Source organism: Anas acuta, chromosome 3 (genome assembly GCF_963932015.1).
Source record: "Anas acuta chromosome 3, bAnaAcu1.1, whole genome shotgun sequence".
NCBI lineage: Eukaryota > Metazoa > Chordata > Aves > Anseriformes > Anatidae > Anas > Anas acuta.
Genome location: NC_088981.1, coordinates 112369254 through 112382298, shown reverse-complemented (window position 1 = coordinate 112382298; position 13045 = coordinate 112369254). Strand labels below are relative to the sequence as shown.

At 40.7% G+C, this 13045-nt stretch overlaps 1 long non-coding RNA gene across 1 annotated transcript; it reads left to right on the top strand.

The window, feature by feature from the left end:
- Positions 1 to 5867: 5867 nt before the first annotated feature.
- Positions 5868 to 9905, top strand: LOC137853114 (uncharacterized). Its single transcript, XR_011094251.1, has 2 exons — positions 5868 to 7197; positions 9183 to 9905. It is a non-coding gene; the product is annotated as an uncharacterized lncRNA (long non-coding RNA).
- The last annotated feature ends 3140 nt before the right edge of the window (positions 9906 to 13045 follow it).

Below are 13045 nucleotides of genomic sequence, written 5' to 3'. Positions count from 1 at the left end.
TTGGTTAACTTTCAATGGGAACCTCTGCCTTTCCTCTTTACTTTTTGCATTAATCTCATATATCTTTCAAAATGCCAATGGTAAATTTATCAAATCTTCCAGTGGTCTGCAATAAACCCCTGTGGCTCCACAGCTAAGATTGCAAAGGAGTTCAAAGCTGAATTTTTATTCCTCTGCCAAATCCACTTGTGTAGGCATGGCATACATTGGCTTAGCCAGTGATTTTTGTTTTTTAAAAAATCAATTAAAAATTATTGAAACTTCTTGGGAAAGTAAAAATTGGAGTTAAAAATAATGATGAATAATGGTATGGTAATGGTAACAGACTGTAAATGTACATTGGGGGATATAAAACACCCACATTGCGGCTATAAATCTAGGGAGAGTAAGTGACCTAATGAGTGCAAATTTGTGCCTAATCTATCCCACTCATACTGCTTGCAGGGTCACTGCTGCTATTTAAGCTAAATCTCTAGTTTTTATGCTAGGTCTTTCCTAGTTAATGGACAAACCACTGAGGCACATCTACACCTTCCTAGAAACACATTAAGTGGTGACAATTCAGAATGTCTCTGTGTCACTGGCAATGTGTGCCCTGCCTTGGCTCCAGCCCTGCCCTGCCTTGGCTTCAGCCCTGGTCCTTTGCTCCTACATTGGAGCAGCAAACAGGTTGGATTTACACCTCTCTAACTTTTTTCCAGCTGCATTTTGACAAAGAAATAGAACAATTTTCTCATTGGATAAAATGTACATATTTTGCTATTAAACATGAGGATCTGACATTTTAAGATCTAGTGTTGGAGTCCAGGTTCATTTTTATTACTTTCTTATATGGTATGTGTTAGACCCAGGTTCTCACTGCACTAATACCTGTGTGTGTCAGGAGTTTGTCTGATATCTTTGTCATGGCAAAATCTGCAATCCATCTGGAGACCCAAGGACTTGGGGGGAGATAAGTACTTAAGGGTATATAATTGAAAAAAAAAAAAAAAAAAAGGTGAAATTTGGAAAAGGAGATGGGAGATCATGATCTGGTGGTTTTATTTCCTTTTTTTTTTTTTTTCCCCCTTTTCTTCTGTTACATGACTTACCTGGTCATGTATCCCTGGTCATCTAGGGCTACGAAGATGGTGAAAGGCCTGGAGGGGAAGACGTACGAGGAACGGCTGAGGGCACTGGGCCTGTTCAGCCTGGAGAAGAGGAGGCTGAGGGGAGACCTCATCGCAGTCTACAACTTCCTCGTAAGGGGGTGTCGAGAGGCAGGAGACCTTTTCTCCATTAACACCAGCGACAGGACCCGCGGGAATGGAGTTAAGCTGAGGCAGGGGAAGTTTAGGCTGGACATCAGGAAGGGGTTCTTCACAGAGAGAGTGGTTGCACACTGGAACAGGCTCCCCAGGGAAGTGGTCACTGCACCGAGCCTGACTGAATTTAAGAAGAGATTGGACTGTGCACTTAGTCACATGGTCTGAACTTGGGTAGACCTGTGCGGTGTCAAGAGTTGGACTTGATGATCCTTAAGGGTCCCTTCCAACTCAGGATATTCTATGATTCTATGATTCTATGATCTATCTTTGAAGACCTTTTTTTTTTTTTTTTTTTTTTTTACTTTTTTGTTTTTTTTGAAACCCTAATGGGAAGAGCTTTCCAGTCTGAAAATGGATGAGATGGAAAAATCTGCACTGTGAAGGTGAGGCACTGACCATAACAGATGTTGGCTGACAGAAACAGAGCCCCTGATTACAAAGCTGTGTCTGTCATTGGATTCCTATTCAGGCTGGCTGTGGTTGTTCACTGGAGGCGCTCCTCTTCTGAGTGACTCAAGTTTGAGAAGTTGGCCTGGAAATCTTCAGTCTGGCTTCCTCCTCCCTGCTGCAGGCTATGAAGCTGGCAACAGGGATCCAGAGCTGCCTTTCTCACAGCATTGCCTATGTTCAAACACAGCATGGGAGAAACCCCTGGTGCAGAAAATAATAATAATAATTTGGCAAAATAATTAAAGAAACATTCCAGAGAATGCATCTGGTTGGAGAAATCAGCAAAGTTTTGGCATCTGTGGTATTGTTATTTACGCTTCCTTAACAAGTTGCCTGCCACAATCTGCATCTCTTACAGGTATGAGAATTAAATGCCTTCATTGTGTTATATATCCATTGGCCAACCAGGATAATAACATGATGCTTAGATGTTTTGTCAAAGGAGGACAGTCAGTCCGTGATGATCTGCAGTCTCCGCTGAGCCTCCTATCCTCCAGACTAAACAACCCCGGTTGTCATCAGTCCTCATAAGACCTGTTCTCCAGACCCTTCACCAGCTTCGCTGCCCTTCTTGAGACACGCTCCAGCACCTCAATACCCTTCTTGTAGTGAGGGACCCAAATGATCTAATACGACCTCTAGGTCTTTCCAAAAATATTTTCATAAGCTTTTGGTGATCTCCATTCTGCTCAGAAATTGCCCAATACTATGATCCCATTAAAATTTAGAGCTTTTATGTTTTTAATCACTTCTAGCTTGATTAGTTTCATCAGATTCATATCATACAGAATCATCTATCATTGGTTTATTCCTCATTACACCTTTGGTGGCTACACATTCTTACCTACCTACCAAAATATTGGGGGAGGGGGAGGTAGTATTTTGTTATTTTCTAAAAAAAGCTTTAAGAGTTTGGCTGTCCCACGTTGCTTAGGTTTGGCCACATCATGATCATTGGCCACTTCTGGTTTCATACTCCATGCAAAATGAGACTTTAGCTGTACCTTCAGTGTGAAGTTCACCCCACACGGTGTTCACACATCAGCTCCTTGCCACACACACCCCTTCCAGCCAGCGGAGAGAAATAGGTGCTTTCAGGGGGTGATTAATCCTACCTAGTTTAATTGTCTGCTTCAACATTAGATAACCACACCTTAAAGGCACTTGTTTATTTGAACTGAGTACAAAAGGAGAGTAAATGTAGTTGTCAACATTGCAGCCATCTGCACTCGATCAAATGAATGCTGCCCTTCGAGCCATATTAAGATTTATTTATGGTGGGATGCATCTGAACAGATGATGAATGCTTATGTATAACTGGATGTTTAGAATCTCTTCATAGTCAGTGCAAATAAATAGATCTTTTTTAGGATGGGATCTATTCCACATGATAGTACATATCTAAAATGCCTTAAATAAATTGCTGTTGACTACCAGAGGGAGCCCAGCACGACTAAGTTTAATTCTTTGGTTGATATATACACCTATAAAGTCACATGAGATTAACGTATCTCAAGGAAGGAGGCAGACCTTTTTTGTAGCACAGAGCATTCCATGACTCCTGCCAAGAGCAGTGGGCATTGAGCATGCTGGATGAACATGTTGCTCATTTGCATGCATAAAGGTTAATTCAGGAGTCTAACTGGGCACCCACACTGGAAAATCTTGGTTTTCTGTCTAATTTATTTATTTATTTTGTTCCTTTGCCTAATACATTTTGGTATCAATGTTGGAATTTTTTTTAAAAAATACAATAAAAAGCCAAGAAACAAAAAATGCCATCCCTTTACTCACAAGATTATTTTTGTGAAACCAGTCCTCATGAAGGAAACTTGTGACATGGGTTTGAAGTAACTGTGTTACAAAGTAGAAGTAGACTGCAATTGCAGACTTTTTATAATTTTAATATATATATATATATTAATCAGGGGCATTATCACTGCAGTCATAAGTAGCAGGGGAATGAAAAAGAGAATAAAGGAAAAAAAGTAGGATGAAGACTAAACCTTCAGCATAGGGTCATCACCAGATTGAGCCACACCACCAAGGTTTGTGAAGAGGAAGCTAGGAGTAAACCTACTCTGTAATTTGGGGTAGATTAAACCCAAACTGCAGCTGTGCTTGTGGGGCAAACCTCTCCCTTTCTCTCTAGCAGATTATGCCAGCTGTTCTTAGTGCCAATTGAATGCAAGTGTTATTTCCAGTTATTTCCCTCGTGATAAACAAACACATTATGATCTGGTCAGGGGGATTGTAGCAATACCAGACTTTAAGGTCTGTTGTGATTAAAAAAAAAAAAAATTATATATATATATAATATATATACTGTTTTTTTTTTTTTAAACAGATGTAGGCCAAGATCTGAGTGCACCTGGGCCAGTTTATGGTTACAGATGAACACTGTGCGAAACGGAGTGATTTCAACCTGAAACCAGGCAAAACACATTGGCTTTGGCTTGCATTGCTCTGAGTTATGGAGTTCATAAGGAAACCAGAACTCAGAAGGGGATATGCCCACACAAACCAAAGCAAAAGGAGAGATTTGCATGAGTGCTCACAAACTGAGCCTGCACAGTTGGGTGAGTTACTCCATGCCTCACCTCCCAGCAGCTTGGGCGTTCAGGAACCGGCAGTGGCTGGTGGTGCAGCAGAAGTTCTCGGCTCTTTTCCTGACCATGCCCAGGAGTTTTCCCCCTTTGGTGTCTCATTCACTAGCATAAAAGACTGTTTCAACTTCTATGAAGATGAAGTAGCTTTTAGGTTTTCATTTTTCCCTGCCCACATCTCTGCTTCTCCTCATTTTGCTGCCCTAGTCTTTGTGGCACTTGACAGCTTGATTCTGGTCCCACACAGTCATGTAGCAGTAAGCTGCAGAAACTCTCTTGCACTCTCTCAACATTGCTCATGCCAGCACAAGACAAAGGCGTTTGTGTCTAAACTTTCACACAAGCCTTCTCTAGAGAACTCAGAAATAAAGCTGCTGCAGATCGATGCTAATTTAAGAAGTCCTTATATTCCACAAAATAACAAATCAAAATTTTTCTAACAATGATGAGGCTTGCTCTGCGTAGTGCCAAAAACTCACTGCTACTACAAGTAGCAAGTATTTCTGGTTTTGTCCACAGATCTATTCATGCATAAATTTGAAAATGTTTTTCATGATTCAAGTTTGCAGCGAGCCTTGCTTTTGTTTGCAGCATCTCTGTAGCAAACGTTAGCAAATATATGTTTGTCAGATAATCGGATTCATTAAAAGTGATGTTTAATTGTTGTTTCCAGCCACAACAAATTAAGCAAAGACACAATATGGAATGGATAAATTTCTTATGCATGCTACATAAAAATCAGGATAGAATTATGATGACTATAGCTAATGGAATAATTCACCATAAAAAATTTATTCAAATGTAGCCTTTTTTTCCTGCTGAGGGAACAGCTCTGAGCTAAGTGCAGTTTCCTACACAGTACTTGCTTGGGCAAATATCATTATGAACTTTTTTGCCCTCTGGCTTATTCATGAATAACAACATTTGAGCTGTGTTGGTCAAGCCAGTCACATGGTTCTATTGCTGCTCACTTCATTGAAAAATTGCTCCAAACGCTTCCAGTGCAAATACCCAGGTGCACACATTTAAGACTCTGTTCCTCTTGACGCTCTTCCATTCAACCCTGAAATGTTCTGTGCTGGCTTGTTTAGGCCTGTAAAGTTCAATCATAGAAATGTCCAGATGGAAGCTGAACACAATCAATTAAGAAGCTATAACAAATATTCACCTAATGAAAAAAGAAACCCAAGTCCCAGATTTATAAATGTGTGGAAGCTGCCATATCCCATACTGGTCATACTGAATTGAAGTATGAAGTGTCAGATCAATTATTAATGTTCAAATTTTACTCTTTACTCTAAAAAGTAAGGTGAATTCCATTCTTAATTCACTTTGTTGTGATGGGCATAATCTTACATTTCTTGCAGAGCCTGATCTTGCATTGTACATACATACCAGATGGACTATAATGCCATTCTTCTTCACAAGGGAGGATTAACAGTGCTGTAGCTATTTAACTGTGAAATTTCAAGTCTGATATCATCAATCATCAGCGTATTACAATGCATACTACAGACGGGGCTGGTTGCCTATTATTAAGGTTGTCTGACACTTCCCATTACAAGACTCTGTTTTCAGTTGCTCAGAGCTTTGCCAGGCCTTAACCATTTGGATTTAAATTTTTCATGCTGAGTGTCTGCCTCAGGCTGAATAATTTTAGAAAATGTCAGGCAAAATCAGAAAAATGCATAAAAATTCTGACAACCTTTATTTGAACAACTCTTTTGCCCCCTGTACTATGCAGAAAGGGCCTGACATCTGGCAAACAGACTGACCTTTGAGTCAAGGATGAAAATGCAGTGAAAGTCTTTATGAAAACTTGCTGAATCCCAAACTTACTAAGGTCTCAAACTTTTTCCCAAGCTGCAAAGTTCATGGCTCAGGTGAGATTTTGATTGCATCTACACTGGATTCTGCTGTTGCAGGGTCCAAAAATGTTCATTGTCATCACTGAATAAAGAAAAACAACCCTACTTTTTTTCTGTCATTCTCAAGTCTGTATGTACCTCTCTTTGACTTTACTTAAGCTATGATTGTTCCTTTTCCATCCATATGGCCAGAGAGAATTATTTTTATTATTTTCATTATTAACCATTTGAGATGATCCATGCCTCACTCCCAGTTCTCACATTATTCCTGCATTACTTGTTTACTAAGCTAAAGTTATTGTCCTCCATTCTGTAAGCAGTCTATTAACTCCTAACAGTCAAGTCTGACGTTCCAATTTAAGCCCTGACAACACAATTCAGTTTTCAGCCCTGATAATGAAACTCAGCAGAGCAGAGTCCCCTAACAGTAACTTTATATTAGTTAGCATAGCACTTAATAAAATGCTTAAAGTACCATTTATATAAATCATCCTGCAGGCATCTGAAGCAAATATGGCATGAAGGACAAGAGATCATAGTGGTAAGCCACTTAAGTGGCCTTCTTATAAAATGGCATTTTTGAGTAGGAAAAAGAGTGTCACACTTCTATGGCATCCTTTTGCCATGTGGAAAATTGTTGTATTCCTGATATACCCCTTGATTTTCCAGATCTTGCAATACTCCTGAAGTACAGATGAAGTTCAATAATAAATTCAGCTCTTTTGTGTAAATCTCTGAGCTGGACAAATTGCAAGTGATGGAAGTAAAAGTCTCCCAGCAATCAGTTACGAAAAGGATGATGATTACAGCTGAGATTCCTCCTCTATGAGAAAACCATCCCTTGGCCAACGGCACGGCTGCATCTTGAAACATCAAACACGGTGTTTATGCAAATCTCAGTGTTCTGCTTGTTCTGCTGCAAAAGCCATTTTCGCAGTGACACAGAAGGAAATCCAGTGAGACAAGGTAATAGACATGGAAGGCTGCTAATGGAAAGATTAGGTCTCTAGGCTGTCAGACTTGTCTCTCTTAAGCACATGTTTATGCTTTAAGTTAAATAATACAGTGTGCTTATGTATGTGAATATATATATACTGTACATGTATATGAATATATGAATGCTAAGATGCTGTTCTGTGCAAGAAAGTTGCATCGGAAACTGGTTTCACATTTTTATACATTACATTACATTTCATTACATATATATTACAATGTAAAAGGTTTCTCCCTTTCCCCAGAAAACACAATCTTAACATTCATGTACTCATGTTGAACAAGCCTGTACTTACAAGGGATCTTGGAGACCAAGTAGTTTTGGATGTGACTAGAATTTTCTTATCCTGCAGATGGTTTCTGTGATCCCTAGCTCTGGGTGAAGCATGTCCTTTTCATTGAAGTGAATGCTTCACTGCTGAACTCCGGTCCTGCTGTCAGAAGCAGCGAGTCAGGGCATTTAGTACTCCAGGTGTCCTTACTCTTTTATTCCATAAAAGCATTTTTTAATGTATTCCTGTCACTGTACTTAAAAATACAAAACAAACTAACCAGCCAACCAAGCAAACAAAAGAACTGGCTATTCTACTTTAAAAGTCTCCCCCCCCCCCCCCCCCCCACCTTTTTTTTTTCTTTCTTTCTTTCCTTTTTTTTTTTCCACGCACTTTGCAAACCCTGCTATTACTTGCAGCAACTCCTACTTGATGCAACACATCTATACCTAGAGACCAGGTGTCTCCATCGGTCTCTTTTTTGTAGGAATAAAAGTTTGCTTACTGAATTGAGTCTGATCACATTGGAACAGAAATTGCTTCATGCATTTTTCTACATCAGGTTTTGTAGGGCATATTTTGTAGTCCTTAACAGTAATGGCATGGCAGGAAATAAACTTTTTTTTCTTCAGCTTTGTAATCATTGTTTTCCCACTTCTTTTTTTCCTACACTAAACAAAGAGTTCATACCTCTCCCGTTTTAGAGCACTATGAAACCTTTACCTGATAATGTGCCTAATCTGATGGGTATTTGTGGAATCAATGCACATCAACAGCTTTTGTAGAATCACAGAGTGGTTTGGGTTGGAAGGGACCTTAAAGCCCATCCAGTTCCAGCCCCCTGCCATGGCAGGGACACCTCTCACTAGCCCAGGCTGTCCCCTGTCCCATCCAGCCTGGCCTTGGGCACTGCCAGGGATGGGGCATACACAGCTCTTCAGGGCAGCCTGGACCAGGGCTTCGCCACCCTCTGAGGGAAGGATTTCCTCCTAATGTCTGATACAAACCTGCCCTGTTTGAATTTTAAGTCATCCCTCCTTGTTCTGTCCCTACCCCTGACCCCGAGTCCCTCCCCAGCTCTCCTGCAGCCCCTCAGGCCCGGGCAGGCCACTGGGAGGTCTCCCCAGAGCCTTCTCCTCTCCAGGCCCAACACCCCCAGCTCCCTCAGCCTGATTCCAGAGCAGGGGGGCTCCAGCCTCTGCTCCTCCTCAGGACCTCCTCTGGACTTATTACAATAGGTCCACGTCCTTCTTGTGCTGGGGATCCCAGAGTTGAATACCACAGCTCAATACCACAGGCTGAGTTTACATGTCCTGATTGCATTGCATTGTTTTGGATAAGATGGGAAACGCTGACATAAGAAAACAGAAACTGAAGTATTGGGCTAAAATAACTGTGTCCACTGATCTAATCCTTCCCTAACCAATTTACCTTATATTTTTTTCTCTGCCATTTTCTCTATGTGAGCCTTTCAGATGAGATTTTACAAACCAAACTGTTATCTACTCTTTGGGTCAAGAACAGTTCTACATTGTAGAAGAGCGGAAGGTGTTCGGTGCAGAAGGTGTTTAGAGCAAATCACAAAGTTCAGCCAGGCTGGGGCTGTTTTTTTGCTGAATTCACCTTTTTGTGTCCTGCAACTTGTGGATGAAGAAAGTGTCACTCTCCCTTTTCTTCTCCCTGTAGGCCTGGGCCTGGAGGAGGTGAACTACTTGAGACCTACCATGAACTACCTGAGCTGCCATATTCACAGGAGATGTGATGAAAATCAGGCCGGCTCTTATGAGCAGCTTATAACTGTATCTACATGTGTGCGTTTTTGTAAATATTTTAAAGACAGAGATAGAGAGAGAGAACTCTAAAAAACAGCTCTTTCTGTGTCTTGGGACAATAATGGCTGAATTTACAATGAAACAGTGATTGATCTAAACATGATGTAAAATAAAATATTGACCATTCTAACAAAAAATGTTCCTAAGTCTCAGCAGGTTGCTTGGTTGCTTTCAGGTTGTGGTTCTCTGTCTCAGCCACAATCTAGACTGCCTTGCTTAGTTTAGAGCTACATCAAATTACAGGGAATGTGTTGTTGGCAAAATCCTACTTGGATCCCCAATGCTATTTTGTTTTTAAACAGCTTTTTGTTGCTTTCAGTTCTTTTTGTTGCTGTGTTCAAATGTTAATATGGATTCTCAGATGACCAGGGAGAGTTGGAGACAAAAGAAAAATTCCATCAGAATTATAAAAGAATCTGATATATAAAGAGGCAATTTTCCATGGCATTTGTATTAAGTGAATTAAGTAAATTAATCATGGTCAACACTGTGTAACTGTGTCATAGACCACTGGCTAAGAGCCTAATCAGAAAACAATTTACAGCTGAGTAATAAAATGGAGTAATTATTGCTTTGATACTATTGTCATTACTCATGATATTACACTGAATGGTATTTGACTTCAGAGGGGTTGCTTGTTGGCTGAGGCATGTCAGGAGTTGATGTGAGCATGATAACCCCATCGGGGATCTATCAATCAGAGCAGAGCAATGCCCAGGAGTTCCAAATGACGGCAGAGTTGGCCCACTCAAGGCCCAGCAGTGTTTTTACTAAGGGAGGTGAAGGTGAGGAGATTGGAAGAGTCCTGTTTGCCTTCATATTTGACAAGACAAATAACTGGGAATGTGCTTGGAAGTGGCGAAAGAAAGCTCTGCAGGGATTGTGGGCTCATTCTAGCTAGAAACCGAGTTTTTTTAGAAAAGCGAGGGATGCAATCAAAGTCAGGGTTGGGTTTGTTCCACTAAAATTGGGTTGCAATCCCTGCTCACTTGAGGAACTTTATTGATGTGAGTAGTCCCATTGAGAGTATGAGTATTTATGTAGCTGAGAGAAGCTAATGAAATGAACTCAAGTGAAAAAGGGATTGTTCACATGCCCAAGAATTGTATGACAAGGGCTGTAATCCAACCATTGTGGTTTAGCGATTTGCAAAATTACTTATTTTTGCAGTTGCATCTATGTCAATTTTGCTAACTCTTCACACATTCCAGCCTCTCTCCTGAAATCTACCTTGTTTGCTCTGACTGTCTACTTCCAGGACAGTCATAGCAATGTACTGACCTAATTCTTCAGGTTGTGCAGCTGTGTACTCGCTGTTTTAGGAGATAAATGAACAACAGTCTCCCCATTCTCTGGTGTAAATTGACCAAAACCTCTTCAAGTCAATATAGCAACATGAAGCTGGCCAAACTAAAAGCCTGAGGCTAGATGCTAGCTCCAAAATAAAAGGTAGTCCTTGCATAGTACTTGTGTAGAACATGCAGCATTTTCAGGTAGGAGAGGGAATCTCGTTAATAAAAAGAACTATGGCTGGGATGAAAGGACTTTGTTGCTAATTTTCACAGATGTACCACAATAGAGATCTTGTGATGCCCAAGGTCATCATACTGTTCAAACTGATTTTTGTCAGAAATGATATTTTCTGCCATTCCAGCTATTCACTTTTTATCAGGGATATATTTTTGAAGGTGTCTGTACTCTTGTTGGCTGCTGGACAGCTGTATCACAAGGATTTCCCTCTGGTATAAAACACAGAGCTCTTCTGTATCAGTATGGAATGCAGTAGCAAATCACTGTACAGTGGCCCATAAGGATACCAGCTACCCTTATAAACTTTTTATAACTTAGGAAAATAAACATGTGGTTTCTGGGCTCTGCATAGTCAGTACTAACTGAGTTGGAGCTTGCTTTACAGAACTAAGAAAGAAAATATTGGTAGAGCTAATAAATTTCTGAGGGAATCAGCGAACAGTATTCTGAAATGTCTGAAACATGTGATAGTATGTGGGTAACTTTGTATTTTATCTCCTGGCGCATCATCCAAGTCGAGCACTAAAGTGAAGTGTTGTCCATAACCAGATCTAGGAGTTCCTGTGGGACACCAGCCTTATGTCAAGCTATCCACAGAAAAACCTGCTAATCCAGGGGATCTGATGTGCTCTCTGCAAGGCCAGCAGATTTATCTCTCTTGCTTAGAGTAAAATAACTGGTCGTAGCAACAGCAAGAAGCAACCAGCTCTATGTATATATCTGGTTAATCCTTTTATTTTTAAATAACCTTTACTTTTAAAAACCCTGCTAATTTAACATTGGTAGTTATTGGGGATGATGATAATTGAAAGATGCAAACTGTAATAACAGATGTTTGCCATCTCTCCCCACAGGCTGTATCCATCTTTTTGCAGTCCCTCTCCTGATGTGCCAAGTCAATTCCTCACTGCAGGAAAAGGGCACTCATGAGGATTCTTTGATACATGGAAAAAGCGGAAACCAGGAATATAAGAAGAACTCACACTCAGGTTGCATACCGTCAACTCTACAAATTCTAAAAGTTACAGATGTAGAGAAAAATTGAGAAATGAAAATATGAGGGGCTATAATCCCCTATGATTTCCATGGGCCCTCACCAACACAGCCACTTCAAGTACTGTATGCTTGGTGTCACTTTCCATCCCTGAATGCACAGTTTTCATGATGAGGGTGGTAAGACACTGGAACAGGTTGCTCCGAGAAGTTGTGTGTTCCCTCTCATTGGAAGAGTTCAAAGTCAGGTTGGCTGGGAATTAGCAACATGATCTGGGGAAAGATGTTCCTGACCCCGGCAGGGGGTTCGACTAGATGGTCTTTAAGGTCCCTTCCAACCCAAACCATTCTGTGATTCTATGATTCTGTGATTTTGGTTAGGGTCCATGATCTTTGTGCATGTGTGAGCTGCTGGATCTCATTGGAGCACCCTGAACCCCTTTCATACGGCAGATATAATAGTTGGAGCCCAGGTCACATGTATTTTGGGCACAGTCATCTGCAAGATGCTATGGGTATAGGTTATTTATAACCTAAGCCACAGACTAGGATTTCTGGTCCAAAATCAAACTTTATTTTTTTGTTTCCCAGGAACTGCCTTTTAGTTTGTGACCCTGTCTTCACAGCCAACACACCGTAACAAGTCTTGGACAAATTCTGAAACAAGAGGCATGCCTTTTCCCTGCCCATCTGAAAGCTTGAGCTAGCCAAAGGCATGACCCAGATCCTTGGACACTCAAACACTGCTATGTAATACAGTTCTACATTCAACTGATCAGCTGACAGATATCTTTTATCCTGGAGACAAGAATGGCAAGGGATGGAAAAAAAGAAAAAAAAATCAGTTTGTATATGGGGAACTGAGGCACAGAAGGATTAAGTGACTTGCCTGAAGTCATGCAAGAGGACCATGGCAGAGCCAGGAATAAATCACAGGAATCTGATTCTGAGTTTAGTGCTTTAACCACAAAATCACCTCTACCTCATGTCAGAACATCCTTTGTCACCACAATCTGAAGGTAGCAAGAAGTGGGGACAGAAGGGCTAGAGGTCACAACGGTAAGAACATTGTTCTGTTTAGGTGTGTTCTCTTTCTGATAAGTCCATTAAAGATATCAGTGTTTTCATCTGGAGGTGAAAGGTTCTGCATTCTCACTGTCAGTCCCTTGGGTCTCTGTATATTTCTTTTGAAAA